The sequence below is a fragment of the Salmo salar genome, chromosome ssa01 (genome assembly GCF_905237065.1).
Source record: "Salmo salar chromosome ssa01, Ssal_v3.1, whole genome shotgun sequence".
NCBI classification, from domain to species: Eukaryota; Metazoa; Chordata; class Actinopteri; order Salmoniformes; family Salmonidae; genus Salmo; species Salmo salar.
Window position 1 is genome coordinate 82,574,798 of NC_059442.1, and position 16,987 is coordinate 82,591,784.

General features: G+C 45.2%; 1 protein-coding gene across 4 annotated transcripts in view; it reads right to left on the reverse strand.

Moving 5' to 3' along the window:
• The window catches only part of rbfox3a (RNA binding fox-1 homolog 3a), a 744,884-nt gene that overhangs the window by 330,096 nt on the left and 397,801 nt on the right, over positions 1-16,987 (reverse strand). The gene's annotated exons all lie outside the window — the stretch shown is intronic.

Sequence of the window (16,987 nt, forward strand, 5' to 3'; positions counted from 1 at the left end):
GATTAACATTTCCACTTGTTGGATATCCTAACTCTGGCTGGATTCCAACTGGAATTACATATCACTTGGCAACCTTGCATAATGTGACTTGCAGTCCTGCTGTGGCCTGTAAACCAGGAGATTCATGACACCCCTGTGTTAGGGTATAAGTTGGCCCTGTATTGTCTTAAATCATTACATTTCGAAGGCTAGTAAGGCTGGTGGAACTGTTCATCAACGGTTCTAGGAAGAACTCAACAAAGATAAAAGGGTTGTCGGTAGAACCCTTCATAGACGGTTCTAGGAAGGACTGTTAGATTATAGAATGGTTCTTGATAAAACCCTTTTTAGAGGGTTTTAGGCAGAACCCTCCATAGAGGGTTCTAGGTAGAACCATATACATGGGGTTCTTTGAAGAAACCTACTTAGAGGGTTCTAGATAGAACCCAGAACCAAAAAGGGTTCCCTTATAAGAACAAACTGAAGAACCCTGTATGGTTCTACTTGGCACCTTTTGTTCTAAGAGTGTAGTAGATCATTAAAGTCTGAAATATGACAAACTATATCCACTGCAACATCGAACCTTTATTACACAAAGCTGTATCCTCAAGCCACAGAGAGAGAGATGAGTCTACAGGGACAAAACCACAGGAGCCTGGGGACCCAGAGAAAAGAGAGGGATGAAGAGGGAGTAGAACATACGGAAGGAGAGAGGAGGAGAAATGACAATCTTGCAAGTTTACTTTTGGAACAGCTATGCCATACACAAACCTCCAGTGTGTAATACCATATTAGCTGTAGTGGACCCTAGGGAGTACATGCTGTCTGAGTGAGCAAACATTTCTCAGCTTGGTGCTTTATTATGATAATGAGCATAGTGTAATGGCAGCGAGTGGGGCCTATTCAGATTAAAAATGCATGGAGGCATGGAAGCTAGGGACGTTTCTACTGACAAGGAGAGGAGCAGCAAATCTGATGCATAGATATAACCCTTAAGGAGAGAGAGAGGGGGAGTGAGAGATGCAGAGGGAGGGAGAGAGAGAGCAAGGGAGAGGGAAAGAGAGAGTGAGTGAGTAATTAAGTGAATGAGAGGGAGAGGGAAAGAGATAGAGGCAGAGGGAAGGTGAGAGAGAGTGCGAGAGAGAGAGAGTACGACAGAGAGAAGGAGAGCGGGAGATAGGGAGAGCACTTGTTGGAGAGATAGTATAGTAGACATGCTCTCTCTCTCTCTCTATCCTAGTATGCCTGTCAGTGTAAGCATGTTTCAAGTTGGCATTGACCCAATATGGGGCTGCTTTGCCAGACTGATCACTAGACATAGACAGCGAATTCAGATTTTTGGTCCCTAGAATCTAGATATAGAGTGCATTCGGACAGAATTCAGACCCCATGACTTTTTCCATATTTTGTTACATTATAACCGTATTCTAAAATGTATTAAAAATATTCATCAATCTACACACAATACCCCATAATGACAAAGCAAATACAGGTTTTTAGTAATTTTTGCAAATGTATAAAACACAACAACACAAATACCTTATTTACATAAGTATTCAGACCCTTTGCTATGAGACTCATAATTGAGCTCAGGTGCATCCTGTTTCCATTGATGATCCTTGAGAGGTTTCTACAACTTGATTGGAGTCCACATGTGGTAAATTCAATTGATTTGACATGATTTGGAAAGGCACGAGCCTGTCTATATGATCTCTCACAGTTGACAGTGCACATCAGAGCAAAAACCAACCCATGAGGACGAAGGAATTGTCTGTCGAGGCACAGATCTGGGGAAGGGTACCAAAACATGTCTGTAGCATTGAAGGTCACCAACGACACAATGGACTCTATAATTCTTAAATGGAAGAAGTTTTGAACCACCAAGACTCTTCCTAGAGCTGGTCACCCGGCCAAACTGAGCAATTGGGGGAGAAGGGCCTTGTTCAGGGTGGTGACCAAGAACACGATGGTCATTCTGACAGAGCTCCAGACTTACTCTGTGGAGATGGTAGAACCTTCTAGAAGGACAACCATTTCTGCACCACTCCACCAATAAGGCCTTTATGGTAGAGTGGCCAGACAGAAGCCACTCCTTAGTAAAAAGGCACATGATAGCCCACTTGGAGTTTGCCAAAAGGCACCTCTCAGACCATGAGAAACAAGATTCTCTAGTCTGATGAGACCAAGATTGAACACTTTGGCCTGAATGCCAAGCGTCACGTCTGGAGGAAACATGGCACTGTCCCTAAGGTGAAGCATGGTGGTGGCAGCAGCATCATGCTGCGGAGATGTTTTTCAGTTGCAGGGACTGGGAGACTAGTCAGGATCAAGGGAAAGATGAACGGAGCAAAGTACAGAGAGATACATGATGAAAACCTGCTCCAGAGCACTCAGGACCTTAGACTGGGGGCAAAGGTTCACCTTCCAACAGGACAACGACCTTAAGCACACAGCCAAGACAACGCAGGAGTGGCTTCGGGACAAGTCTCTGAATGTCCTTGAGTGGCCCAGCCACAGCCCCAACTTGAACCCGATCGAACATCTCTGGAGAGACCTGATAATAGCTGTGCAGCGACGTTCCCCATCCAACCTGACAGAGCTTGAGAGGATCTGCAGAGAAGAAATGGGAGAAACTCCCCAAATACATGTGTGCCAAGCTTGTAGCGTCATACCCAAGAAGACTCAAGGCTGTAATCGCTGCCAATGTGCTTCAACAAAGTACTTGGTAAAATGTCTGAATACTTATGTAAATGTGATATTTCTGTTTAAACATTTTAAGAAATTGCTAAAATATTTAAAAAACTGTTTTTTCCTTTCTCATTATGGGGTATTGTGTGTAGATTGATGAATGCAAAGAAACAACTTCATACATTTTAGAATAAGGCTGTAATGTAACAAAATGTGGAAAAAGTCAAGGGGTCTGAATACTTTCTGAATGCACTGTATGCCTTCCTCTGAGCGCACCAAAAAATTAAAAACAATTGCCCACCAGTAGCATGCGCTCCAGCAGGTATATCTCACTGGTCACCCCCAAAGCCAATTTTTCCTTTGGCCACCTTTCCTTCCAGTTCTTTGCTGCCAATGACTGGAACGAACTGCAACAATCGCTGAAGCTGGAGACTCATATCTCCCTCACTAGCTTTAAGCACCAGCTGTCAGAGCAGCTCACAGATCACTGCACCTGTACATAAGCCCATCTGTAAATAGCCCATCCAACTACCTCATCCCCGTACTGTATTTATTTATTTACCTTGCTCCTTTACACCCCAGTATCTCTACTTGCACATTCATCTTCTGCACATCTATCATTCCAGTGTTTAATTACTATATTGTAATTACTTCGCCACCATGGCCTATTTATTGCCTTACCTCCCTTATCCTACCTCATTTGCACACACTGAATATAGACTTTTTCTACTGTATTATTGACTGTTTGTTTGTTTATTCCATGTGTAACTCTGTGTTGTTGTATGTGTCGAACTGCTTTGCTTTTTCTTGGCCTGGTCGCAGTTGTAAATGAGAACTTGTTCTCAACTAGCCTACCTGGTTATATAAAGGTGAAATAAAAAATAAATAAAATAAATAAAATAAATAAACTGGGAACGAGCTCGTGGTGCTCGGTGCCAGAGCACACTGCGCTACGGCAGCTCAATGCTCTGGCAAGCCACAAGAATACTGATGATACCTGATGGTAATAGTGCATAGTTTTTTCAAATTTTGCTTTAAGCCTTCCCCAAAACATATCCCTAACCACTCAGAATGAACACCTAAACTTAATTCTTTGAGCTGTTTCTGTTTTAACCCTATATTAACCCTATAACCACACAGAATTAATGCGTCAAAAATAGACCATCCATAATACAACGAATTTCGAAGGGAAACTATGAGATCTTGTTGGCTTACAGTGTGTGTGTGTGTGTGTGTGTGTGTGTGTGTGTGTGTGTGTGTGTGTGTGTGTGTGTGTGTGTGTGTGTGTGTGTGTGTGTGTGTGTGTTTGGAAACGTGCTGAGCTAATACTTCCAAGCTGACATAGTATAGACTGAAGAGACTTTATTGATTTTCAAACCTCAGGACCCCTGTCTCTTCTTACCTACCTACCAGCCCACCACTACTAACATAAAAAATTGAAAATAAGTGAAATGAAAGAAATTACCCCCAACCACCCAAAATAAATATATATATGCAGTACCAGTCAAAAGTTTGGACACACCTACTCATTCAAGGGTTTTCTTTATTTTTACAATTTTTGAACAATAGTGAAAACATCAAAACTATGAAATAACACATATGGAATCATGTATTAACCAATAATGTAGTAACCAGATTCTTCAAAGTTGCCAACCTTTGCCTTGATGACAGCTTTGCACACTCTTGGCATTCTCTCAACCAGCTTCACCAGGAATGCTTTTTCAACAGTCTTGAAGGAGTTCCCACATATGTTGAGCACTTGTTGGCTGCTTTTCCTTCACTCTGCAGTCCAACTCAGGCTCCGGCCTTACTCCCCAACCTAACCTGTCCACCCCCGCTAAATACTTATTACATTTTTCCCATCCCGAAGTCTCTGGGCTTTGGCGCATCGTTGAAGACCTCGGGCTGATGTGCGTCGCTGGAGACCTCGGGCTGATGCGCGTCGCTGGAGACCTTGAGCTGAAGGGTGACTCTGGCTGCGCCGATTCCGGACTGTAGGGCGACTCTGGCTGCGCCGATTCCGGACTGTAGGGCGACTCTGGCTGCGCCGATTCTGGACTGTAGGGTGACTCTCTCGGCTCCGGACTGTGGGCCGTCTCTCTCGGTTCCGGACCGTGCGCGTCGCTGGAGACTTCGAGCTGAAGGGCAACTCTGGCTGCGCCAATTCCAGACTGTAGGGCGCCTCTGGCTGCGCCGATTCCGGACTGTAGGACGACTCTGGCTGCGCCGATTCCGGACTGTAGGGGCGACTCTCTCAGCTCCGAACTGTGGGTCGTCTTTCTCAGCTCCGGACTGTGGGCCGTCTCTCTCAGCTCCGGACTGTGGGCCGTCTCTTTCGGCTCCGGACTGTGGGCCGTCTCTCTCGGCTCCGGACTGTGGGCCGTCTCTCTACGGGGCACTGTCGCCGGAAGCTCTGGACGGGGCACTGTCGCCGGACACTCTGGACGGGGCACTGTTGCCGGAAGCTCTGGACGAGGACTGCGCACTGAAGGCCTGATGCGTGGGGCTGGCTTAGGACGCGCCAGACTAGGGACACGCACCACAGGGCTAGTGTGAGGAGCAGGAGCAGGACGAGCTGGACTGGGCTGACACACTGGAGGCCTGGTGTTTGGGGCTGGTAGTGGAGGTACCAGACTGGAGATACGCACCCCAAGGCTAGTGCGAGGAGCGGGAACAGGATACACTGGGCCATGGGTAAGCACTGGAGGTCTGGAGCGCACTTCCTGCACAACCCATCCTGGCTGGATGGTAATAGTAGCCCTGTACAAGCGGAGTGCTGGCACAGGGCGAACTGGGCTGTGCAGAGGCCTGATGGTTGCCGTGCGTAGAGCAGGCTTTGGGTAGCCTGGGCCTAGGAGGCGCACTGGTGGCCAGATGCGCTGCGCAGGCATCCTCCTTCCAGGCTGGATGCCCACTCTAGCACGGCACTTGCGAGGGGCTGGGATTGCTCGCACCGGACTGTGCGTGCGCATGGGCAAGATCGTGTGCACTTCTGCATACTCCGGCGCTCTCCACTCCATACGCTCCCCATAATAAGCACGGGGAGTTGGCTTAGGGCTCACACTTGGCCCAGCCAAACTACCCGTGTGCCCCCTCCCAAAAAATGTCTTAGGGTTGCCTCTCGTGCTTCCCAATCGGCGCGTATAAAGCCTCATAACGGCGCCGCTCCGCCTTGGCTGCCTCTATCTCCTCCGGTGGGCGACGGTATTCACCAGCCTGGTGCCATGGTCCAGCCCCGTCCAGAATTTCCTCCCATGTCCACGACTCCCTGTAGTCCACCTGCTGCTCCTTCCTCCGCTGCTTGGTCCTTTGGTGATGGGTAGTTCTGTAACGGGCGTCGTAAGGATTGGACCAAGGTGCAGCGGGAACGTGTATATTCATCTTCTTTATTCAATTTAAAAGAAGGAAAAACAAACAAATCATGTATACAAAAACAACGAACGACATAAAACAGTCCTGTCAGGTGCACAGACACAAAACAGGAGACAACTACCCACAACATCCCACAGAAGAACACCCCGCTTAAATAGGACCTTCAATTAGAAGCAACTAAGAGCAGCTGCTTCCAATTGAAGGTCAACCCCATAAACTAAACATAGAACTAGACATACTAGAAAAACATAGAAATATACTAACATAGAACATAGCCCAAAAACCCCGGAACACTCTAAACAAACACCCCTCTTACATACTAACATAACCCAACAAACCCCGAACCACATAAAACAAACACCCCCTGCCACGTCCTGACCAAACTACAATAACAAATAACCCCTTTACTGGTCAGAACGTGACAGGTGCCCTTTAGTAGTGGTTTCTTTGCAGCAATTCGACCATGAAGGCCTGATTCAGGCATTCTCCTCGTAACAATTGATGTTGAGATGTGCCTGTTACTTGAACTCTGTGAAGCATTTATTAGGGCTGCAATTTCTGAGGCTAATAACTCTGAACGTATCCTCTAGAGCTGAGGTAACTCTGGGTCTTCCTTTCCTGTGGTGGTCCTCATGAGAGCCAGTTTCATCATAATATAGCTTGATGCTTTTTGCGACTGCACTTGAAGAAACTGTCAACGTTATTGACATTTTCACGATTGACTGACCTATTTTACCAAATGGGGTGGTATACAGAAGATATCCCTACCTTGTCACAACACAACTGATTGGCTCAAATGCATTAAGAAGGAAATACATTTCTAACAAGGCACACCTGTTATTTGAAATGCATTCCAGGTGACTACCTCATGAAGCTGGTTGAGAGAATGCCAAGCGTGTGCAAAGCTGTCATCAAGGCAAATGGTGGCTACTTTGAAGAATCTCAAATATAAAATATAAAAAACAATGTTTAACACTTTTTTGGTAACTATATGATGCCATAAGTGTTAATTCATAGCTCTGATGTCTTCACTATTATTCTACAATGTAGAAAATAGTAAAAATAAAGAAAAACCCTGTAACGAGTAGGTGTGTCCAAACTTTGAGTGGTACTGTATATGTAATATAATTTAATAGAATAGATGATCATTGATTTAGATCTACTGTAGAGACAATTAATGTAGTAAAACAGCTGTATACCCAACATTTGCTGTCAATATTGTCAGCAATATTGACAGATAAGTGTGATTTTGGGACCTGAGCCAACGTCATCCCTCATCTGATCAGACACAAAGGAAAGTGTTTCCTCAGCCTGTTGTGTGCAGGTTGGTGGAGGGTTGATGAATGGTTGATCAGGCCACCGGACAGGTAATAATAATCACATAATGACTATATCAACAGTCACTCTAGAGATTGGGAAATGCTGCTCTAGATGTTCATGGTGAGCAAAGATGATGTCATCGAGTGAGAATTGGAAGTTGAATCTCCACGGATACATGAGTACAAGAATGAGTGAGCGCATGCGCACGTGTGTGTGTGTGTGTGTGTGTGTGTGTGTGTGTGTGTATGTGTGTGTGTGTGTGTGTGTGTGTGTGTGTGTGTGTGTGTGTGTCTAGTCCCCTGACCCCTAGTCTGTAGGTCTAGCAGGTGACTGGGAGTGAGTCCCAGTTATTCAACACACGATTAATCAAATCAAGTGTAATAACTCCAATCAAATTACAACAGCCTCCTGTGTACCATCATACCATCACAGCACTGAGAGAGGAGAGGGAGGGAGAGAGGGGGAGAGAGAGGAGAAGAAGGGAGAGAGAGGGAGAGAGAGAGAAGGATGGAGAGAGAGGGTTAAGGGGAGAGATAGGGAGTGGAAGGGAGAGAGGGAGTGGGAGAGGAGGAGGAGGAGGGAGAGAGAGGGTTAGGCGGAGAGACAGGGAGTGGAAGGGAGAGAGGGAGTGGGAGAGGAGGAGGGAGAGAGAGAGCTTAGATATGAGAAGAGGCACGATGACTGCACAAAGGGGAAGAGGGAGATCAGAGAGCCTACTGACTCGACCGGATGTAGAAGATATTGATTCCTCAGTGGTCATCTTTCGTAGACAGACACACTTGTGGAAAGACGCACGTAATATAACCAGTATCATAGCATCTGTCAACAGACTGTGGGATGCAACAACTAACGAGGAACTGGTTTGTTCTGGTTCGCATATTTTGTTTGTATTTGCATCTTTCAAATATAGGAAGGGGAGGGGACATTTGTCTCTACACTGTAATGAAAAACTGTAATTTATATTGTAATTTTTGGTATTATCAACAGTAAAATACTGTTGAAATGTTTTACTGCAGCATACTGTAAATTATGGTGCATTGTGGGAAAATGTTTGTCGGTGGGGAAGTAATTGATGTATTTTGAATGGTGCTGTAATTCCATTCCACAGAATAAAGTAATTTAACATGTTTTTGGAGCTCCAAAAACTTTGACCACCAGCGGGTGGTTTTGACCCCTAATGCAGGAAAACTTGTATCCATTTTAACTAATATCCACCAGCATGTTAAATGTGCAACCCAGAGGGGAAAAAAACTCTAGACCATCTTTACTCCACACACAGAGACACATACAAAGCTCTCTCTTGCCCTCCATTTGGCAAATCTTACCATAATTCTATCCTCCTGATTCCTGCTTACAAACAAAAACTAAAGCAGGAAGCACCAGTCAATAAGAAAGTGGTCAGATGAAGCATATGATGAACTACAGGATTGTTTTGTTAACACAGACTGGAATATGTTCTGGGATTCTTCTGATGGCATTGAGGAGTACACCACATCAGGGGCGGCAGGTAACCTAGTGGTTAGAGCGTTGGACTAGTAACTGAAAGGTTGCAAGATCGAATCTCTGAGCTGACAAGGTAAAAAAATCTGTCGTTCTGCACCAGAATAAGGAAGTTAACCCACTGTTCCGAGGCCGTCATTGAAAATAAAGAATTTGTTCTTTATTAACTTGCCTAGTTAAATAAAGGTTAAAAAAAATAAAATCACTGGCTTCATCAATACTGATGATGTTCTCCCAACAGTGACTGTATGTACATACCATATGTACATACCAGAAGCCATGGATTACAGGCAACATCCACACTGAGCTAAAGGGTGGAGCTGCTGCTTTCAAGGAGTGGGACTATAACCTGGAAGTTTATAAGATATCCTGCTATGCCTTCTGACAAACCATCAAACAGGCAAAGCGTCAATACAGGGCTAAGATTCAATTATACTATACCGACTCCAATTCTTGTCGGATGTGGCAGGGCTGCAAACTATTATAGACTACAAAGTGAAGCACATCTGTAAGCTTCCCAGTTACACGAGCCTACCAGATGAGCTATATTACCTCTACCGTATGCTCGCTTCGAGGCAAGCAACACTGAAGCATGCATGAGAGCATCAGCTGTTCCGAACAACTGATCACGCTCTCCATAGCCAATGTGAGTAAGACCTTTAAACAGGTCAACAATCACAAGGCAGCAGGGACAGACGGATTACCAGGACGTGTACTCTGAGCATGCGCTGACCAACTCGCAAGTGTCTACATTTACATTTTCAACCTGTCCCTGACTGAGTCTGTAATACCAACATGTTTGAAACAGACCACCATAGTCCCTCTGCCCAAGAACACTAAGGCAACCTGCCTGAATGACTACCGACCCGTAGCACTCAAGTCTGGAGCCATGAAGTGCTTTGAAAGGCTGGTCATGGCTCACATCAACACCATTATCCCAGAAACCCTAGACCCACTCCAATTTGCACACCGCCCTAAGAGATCCACAGATAATGCAATCTCTATTGCACTCCACACTGCCCTTTCCCACCTGGACAAAAGGAACACCTATGTGAGAATGCTATTCATTAACTACAGCTCAGCGTTCAACACCATAGTGCCCTCAAAGCTCATCACTAAGCTAAGTACCCTTGTAGAAAACACCTGGTACGAAACAACTGGATCCTGGACATCCTGATGGGCCGCCCCCAGGTGGTAAGGGTAGGTAACAACTAATCCGCAGTGCTGATCCTCAACATGGGGGCCCCTTAGGGGTGCGTGCTCAGTCCCCTCCCTGTTCACTCATGACTGCATGGCCAGGCATGACTCCAACACCATCATTACATTTGCCGATGACACAACAGTGGTAAGCCTGATCACCAACAACGATGAGACATCCTATAGGGAGGTCAGAGACCTGGCCATGTGGTGCCAGGACAACAACCTCTCCCTCAATGTGATCAAGACAAAGGAGGTGATTGTGGACTACAGGAAAAGGAGGACCGAGCACGCCCCATTCTCATCGATGGTACTGCAGTGGAGCAGGTGAGAACTTCAAGTTCCTTGGTGTCCATCACCAACATACATCACCAACATACTATCATGGTCCAAACACACTAAGACAGTCATGAAGAGGGCACGAGAAAGCCTATTCTCCCTCAGGAAACAAATGAAAAGATTTGGCATGGGTCCTCAGATCCTCAAAAGGTTCTACAGCTGCACAATCGAGAGCATCCGTTACAGCGTTATTCTAACAATCTACACACAATGCCCCATAATGACAAAGCAAAAACTGGTTTTGACATTTTTGTAAATGTATTAAAAATAAAAAATAAAAAAAATACCACATTTGCATAGGTATTCAGGCCCTTTACTCAGTACTTTATTGAAGCACCTTTGGCAGTGATTACAGCCTTGAGTCTTCTTGGTTAAGACCCTACAAGCTTGGCACACATGTACAGTATTTGGGGAATTTCTCCCATTCTTCTCTGCAGATCCTCTCAAGCTCTGTCAGGTTGGATGGGGAGCGTCGCTGCACAGCTATTTTCAGATCTTTCCAGAGATGTTCGATCGGGTTCAAGTCGGGCTCTGGCTGGGCCACTCAAGGACATTCAGAGACTTGTCTCGAAGACACTCCTGCATTGTCTTGGCTGTGTGCTTAGGGTCGTTGTCCTGTTGGAAGGTGAACCTCTGTACTCCTTTCATATTTCTCTCGATCCTGACTAGTCTTCCAGTCCCTGCTGCTGAAAAACATTCCCACAGCATGATGCTGCCACCACCATGCTTCATCGTAAGGATGGTTCCAGGATTCCTCCAGACGTGGCGCTTGGCATTCAGGCCAAAGAATTCAATCTTGGTTTCAGCAGACCTGTTTCTCATGGTCTGAGAGTCTTTAAGTGCATTTTGCCAAACTCCAAGCACTGTCATGTGCCTTTTACTGAGGAGTGGCTTCCATCTGTCCACTCTACCATAAAGGCCTAATTGGTGGAGTGCTGCAGAGATGGTTGTCCTTCTGGAAGGTTCTCCCATCTCCACAGAGGAACTCTAGAGCTCTGTCAGAGTGACAATCGGGTTCTTGGTCTCCTCCCTGACAAAGGCCCTTTCCACCGATTCCTCAGTTTTCCTGGGCGGCCAGCTCTAGGAAGAGTCTTGTTCGTTCCAAACTTCTTCCATTTAAGAACGATGGAGGCCACTGTGTTCTTGGGGAACTTTAATGCTGCATAAATGTTTTGGTACCCTTCCCCAGATCTGTGCCTCGACACAATCCTGTCTTGGAGCTCTACGGACAATTTCTTAGACCTCATAGCTTGGTTTTTGCGCTGACATCCACTGTCAACTGTGGGACCTTATATAAACAGATGTGTGCTTTTCCAAATAATGTCCAATCAATTGAATGTACCACATGTGGACTCCAATCAAGTTGTATAAACATCTCAAGGATGATCAATGGAAACAGGATGCACCTGAGCTCAATTTCTAGTCTCATAGCAAAGGGTCTGAATACATATATAAATATGATATTTCTGTTTTACATTTTTAATAAATTAGCAAAAAAAATCTAAAACCTGTTTTTGCTTTGTCTTTATGAGCTATTGGATTTTTTAAAAATCAATTTTAGAATAAGGCTCTAACGTAACAAAATGTGGAAAAAGTCAAGGGGTCTGAATACTTTCCGAAGGCACTGTGTATATACTTTTTTTCCACAATATTTATAAAATCTCTGTGGTGCAACGGTTAATCTACAATTACAGGTTTGCACCTTGCATCTTGCTTTCCTTAGAATCCCTTTTTTTTGCTGTCAAAAACGTTGAATCTATGACATCATTTAGGAGCTTATAGTTTACTAAATAAAACAATGTGTTTGAACAACGGTGTGGTGTCACGTATAACATTTTTTTTTTAAATAACATGAATTAATTAGGATTCAACCCGCACATTCCATGTCATCTGTGAGAGTTCTATGGTCCCCAACTATACCTGCTGAGTTTCAGTTCAAGTGATAATACATGAAAAAATCTTAACTACATTGTAGGCCTAAGTACGATGTCCAGTAGAAGTCTATCTTTGAAATTAACTTGAAAGTGAAGAAAGAACCAGAACCACAGCGAAATCAGTGTGATCCCGCTTCAAGCGAAGCTTTGGACGTCATTGATCACATCATAATGTTTTTTTCAGTTGCACTTTCAAAACTGCATCGGAGCTCCGGTATCAATCGTCCCATCATTACTTTTAATGGTAGAGCATTTTGCCATGTCCTTTTGGTCTGTTTTGCGCTGTAGTCGCTACCAGTTTGGAAGCCTTTGTTAAGGACTCCAGAAGTGCAAGTGATATAAAACACCAAATATTGAATAATTCTGTGGCGGGCCGGGCGCAGTGCACGCTGATACAGTTGCCATGTGTACAATGTTTCCCCCGACAAATTGGTGCGGCTGGCTTCCACATTGAATGCAATGTATTGGCTTAGGCGACAACGGATCTTCTCTTTTTTCCTTGTTGTGCTATTTTCCTAACTCCCGTTCCAGGACAGGAAGAAGGGAGCGAGGGAGCTATGGAGTGAGGGAGGGATGGAAGGAGGGAGGGATGGCACAAGTTATCAGGGAGAGAGGGAGAGGAATAATGGCATGGTGCGGACTGTTGTCCCTGCCACCTTCACTAAACCACATGTAGCAAATGTTAATGAGAGATCCCAAATGCCAGCACACAGACCCACTAATGCATAACACTAGATGATACACAGTCTGAGGCTGGGCTGGGACAGGGTAGAGAGAGAAGAAGGATAGAGAGTTGAAAAGGGACGGATAAATTATATTATACGGCCCCCAGGATAAAATTGGAGCAGTGAGAAGGAGGAAGAGAAAGAGAAGGAGAGAGAGAGAGGGAGAGAGAGAGAGAGACAGAGAGCAAGTGAGAGAAAGAGAGAGAGGGAAGGAAAGAAAGATATATATATATAGAGAGAGAGAGAGAGAGAGAGAGAGCGAGAGAGAGAGAGAGCGAGAGAGCGAGAGACAGGGAGAGAGAGAGAGAGCGAGAGAGAGAGAAAGAGAGAAGGTAGGAAGGAATGAAAGAAATAGAGAGAGAAGGAAGAAATGTGGAAAGGAAGGAAGGAAGCGCTGCTCTAATAAAAGTGCTGCTCTAATAAAAGCAAAGGGAATAATGGAGGAAGATCGCTGATGGGAGGAAAGTAAAAATGAAAAGCAAACTAACATTAAAGCCTCCAAAATAAAACGCACCGGTAAAGTAAAAGTAAAAAACATTGGCAAACACACAGACAAACACACACACCCAAACCCAAACCCAAAGCATGAATAGTTACAAACAACAGCATTGTTTATTTGTGTTGATTTCAGAAAATATGAGAAGCAGTAAAATGTAACAAGGATGTAAAGCTGTAAAAATCTATCATCCATCTGGAAGCGTGTGTGTTTGTGTGTTTGTGTGGGGGGGGGTTATTTCCGTGGACAGGAAGTCATTATTTGTTGTCCCGGTGTGTCTTTGTTTTGTGGTGATTTGAGGAGCAAGCGTTGCAGGTTTATGATGGGGACATGAGAACTTCACTGACTGAGGAGGGAGGATGGGTTGGGACGGGTGGAGGGATATTCTGTAATGAATTTAGAGAGGAGGCTAGGTGGTGAGTGGGTTGGCCTCGCTACAGTCGGCTGTAACTGTCTTCTAACACAGGACTATTAAAGGCCCAGTGAACTACGTTCGTTATTTTTTTATTTAGATTTTTCAGGGGGTGCTGCAGCTATACACATACTGTGCATGCACGCACACATGCACGCACACATGCTCAGTTGCACGCAGCCACGTGTGTCTGTACACTCACAAACACACATACTTCCCTCAGTGCTGACTCCTATCCCCACTTAATGTATGTAGTGGGCTGAATTAGGGTCACACAGAGTGTTTCTTGGTAGTCTTAAACAAATCTATTTTGAAACAAAAGCATACCTCACACACATGGTTATGGGCCTAATCACGATCCAGTCATTGTGAACCATGCACCAGGCTCCAGGTGTAAAAAGAAGAATACACCTGTACCATGCCAGATATAGAGTTGAAATGTATACAAATTTGAGTTTGCATTCCAATATTACACTTTATACACAATACCAGTCAAAAGTTTGGACAAATAGCCCTTACACAGCCTGAAGGTATGTTGGGTCATTGTCCTGTTGAAAAACAAATGATAGTCCCAATAAGCCCAAACCAGATGGGATGGCATATCGCTGCAGAATGCTGTGGTAGCCATGCTGACAGTGTCACCAGCAAAGTACCCCCACACCATCACACATCCTCCTCCATGCTTCAAGGTGGGAACCACACATATGGAGATCATCCATTCACCTACTCCGCATCTCACAAAGACACAGCGTTTGGATCCAAAAATCTCAAATTTGGCATCAGACCAAAGGACAGATTTCCATCGGTCTAATGTCCATTGCTCGTGTTTCTTGGCAAAAGCAAGTCTCTTCTTATTATTGGTGTCCATTAGTAGTGGTTTCTTGCAGCAATTCGACCATGAAGGCCTGATTCACGCAGTCTCCTCTGAACAGTTGATGTTGAGCTGTGTCTGTTACTTAAACTCTACATTATTCCATATGTGTTATTTCCTAGTTTTGATGTCTACACTATTATTCTACAATGTAGAAAATATACTGCTCAAAAAAATAAAGGGAACACTTAAACAACACATCCTAGATCTGAATGAAAGAAAAAATCTTATTAAATACTTTTTTCTTTACATAGTTGAATGTGCTGACAACAAAATCACACAAAAATAATCAATGGAAATCCAATTTATCAACCCATGGAGGTCTGGATTTGGAGTCACACTCAAAATTAAAGTGGAAAACCACACTACAGGCTGATCCAACTTTGATGTAATGTCCTTAAAACAAGTCAAAATGAGGCTCAGTAGTGTGTGTGGCCTCCACGTGCCTGTATGACCTCCCTACAACGCCTGGGCATGCTCCTGATGAGGTGGTGGATGGTCTCCTGAGGGATCTCCTCCCAGACCTGAACTAAAGCATCTGCCAACTCCTGGACAGTCTGTGGTGCAACGTGGCGTTGGTGGATGGAGCGAGACATGATGTCCCAGATGTGCTCAATTGGATTCAGGTCTGGGGAACGGGCTGGCCAGTCCATAGCATCAATGCCTTCCTCTTGCAGGAACTGCTGACACACTCCAGCCACATGAGGTCTAGCATTGTCTTGCATTAGCAGGAACCCAGGGCCAACCGCACCAGCATATGGTCTCACAAGGGGTCTGAGGATCTCATCTCGGTACCTAATTGCAGTCAGGCTACCTCTGGCGAGCACATGGAGGGCTGTGCAGCCCCCCAAAGAAATGCCACCCCACACCATGACTGACCCACTGCCAAACCGGTCATGCTGGAGGATGTTGCAGGCAGCAGAACATTCTCCATGGCGTCTCCAGACTCTGTCACGTCTGTCACGTGCTCAGTGTGAACCTGCTTTCATCTGTGAAGAGCACAGGGCGCCAGTGGCGAATTTGCCAATCTTAGTGTTCTCTGGCAAATGCCAAACGTCCTGCACGGTGTTTGGCTGTAAGCACAACCCCCACCTGTGGACGTCGGGCCCTCATACCACCATCATGGAGTCTGTTTCTGACCGTTTGAGCAGACACATGCACATTTGTGGCCTGCTGGAGGTCATTTTGCAGGGCTCTGGCAGTGCTTCTCCTGCTCCTCCTTGCACAAAGGCGGAGGTAGCGGTCCTGCTGCTGGGTTGTTGCCCTCCTACGGCCTCCTCCACGTCTCCTGATGTACTGGCCTGTCTCCTGGTAGCGCCTCCATGCTCTGGACACTACGCTGACAGACACAGCAAACCTTCTTGCCACAGATCGCATTGATGTGCCATCCTGGATGAGCTGCACTACCTGAGCCACTTGTGTGGGTTGTAGACTCCGTCTCATGCTACCACTAGAGTGAAAGCACCGCCAGCATTCAAAAGTGACCAAAACATCAGCCAGGAAGCATAGGAACTGAGAAGTGGTCTGTGGTCCCCACCTGCAGAATCACTCCTTTATTGGGGGTGTCTTGCTTATTGCCAATAATTTCCACCTGTTGTCTATTCCATTTGCACAACAGCATGTGAAATTTATTGTCAATCAGTGTTGCTTCCTAAGTGGACAGTTTGATTTCACAGAAGTGTGATTGACTTGGAGTTACATTGTGTTGTTTAAGTGTTCCCTTTATTTTTTTGAGCAGTGTAGTAAAAATACCTTGGAATGTAGGTGTCCAAACTTTTGACTGGTTCTGAACATCACAGAAGACAGAAATATAACAAAACCCTTTGACATAGAAAACCAGAGTCTTTTGAAATAATATGTATAAATTATAAAAAATGTTAATAACATGTCACCCATGAGGCAACTAGAGCAAGATTTGGTCATTTTGACTGCAGAAAAGGGCTACCCCTTTGTGTTAGAGAAGAGGCTAAATGAGCCCGTGAGACTCTAGCCCAGGGGTGGGCAAACTTTATGGCTCGAGGGCCACATCGGCATTTTGAAATTCAATGGAGGGCCGCATTTTTTGGGGGACCAATTCTTTGTTAAAATCAATTTGCTGGGGCCTCCCGAGTGGCTGTGTAACAGCTGGCCATGACTGGGAGACCCATGAGCCAG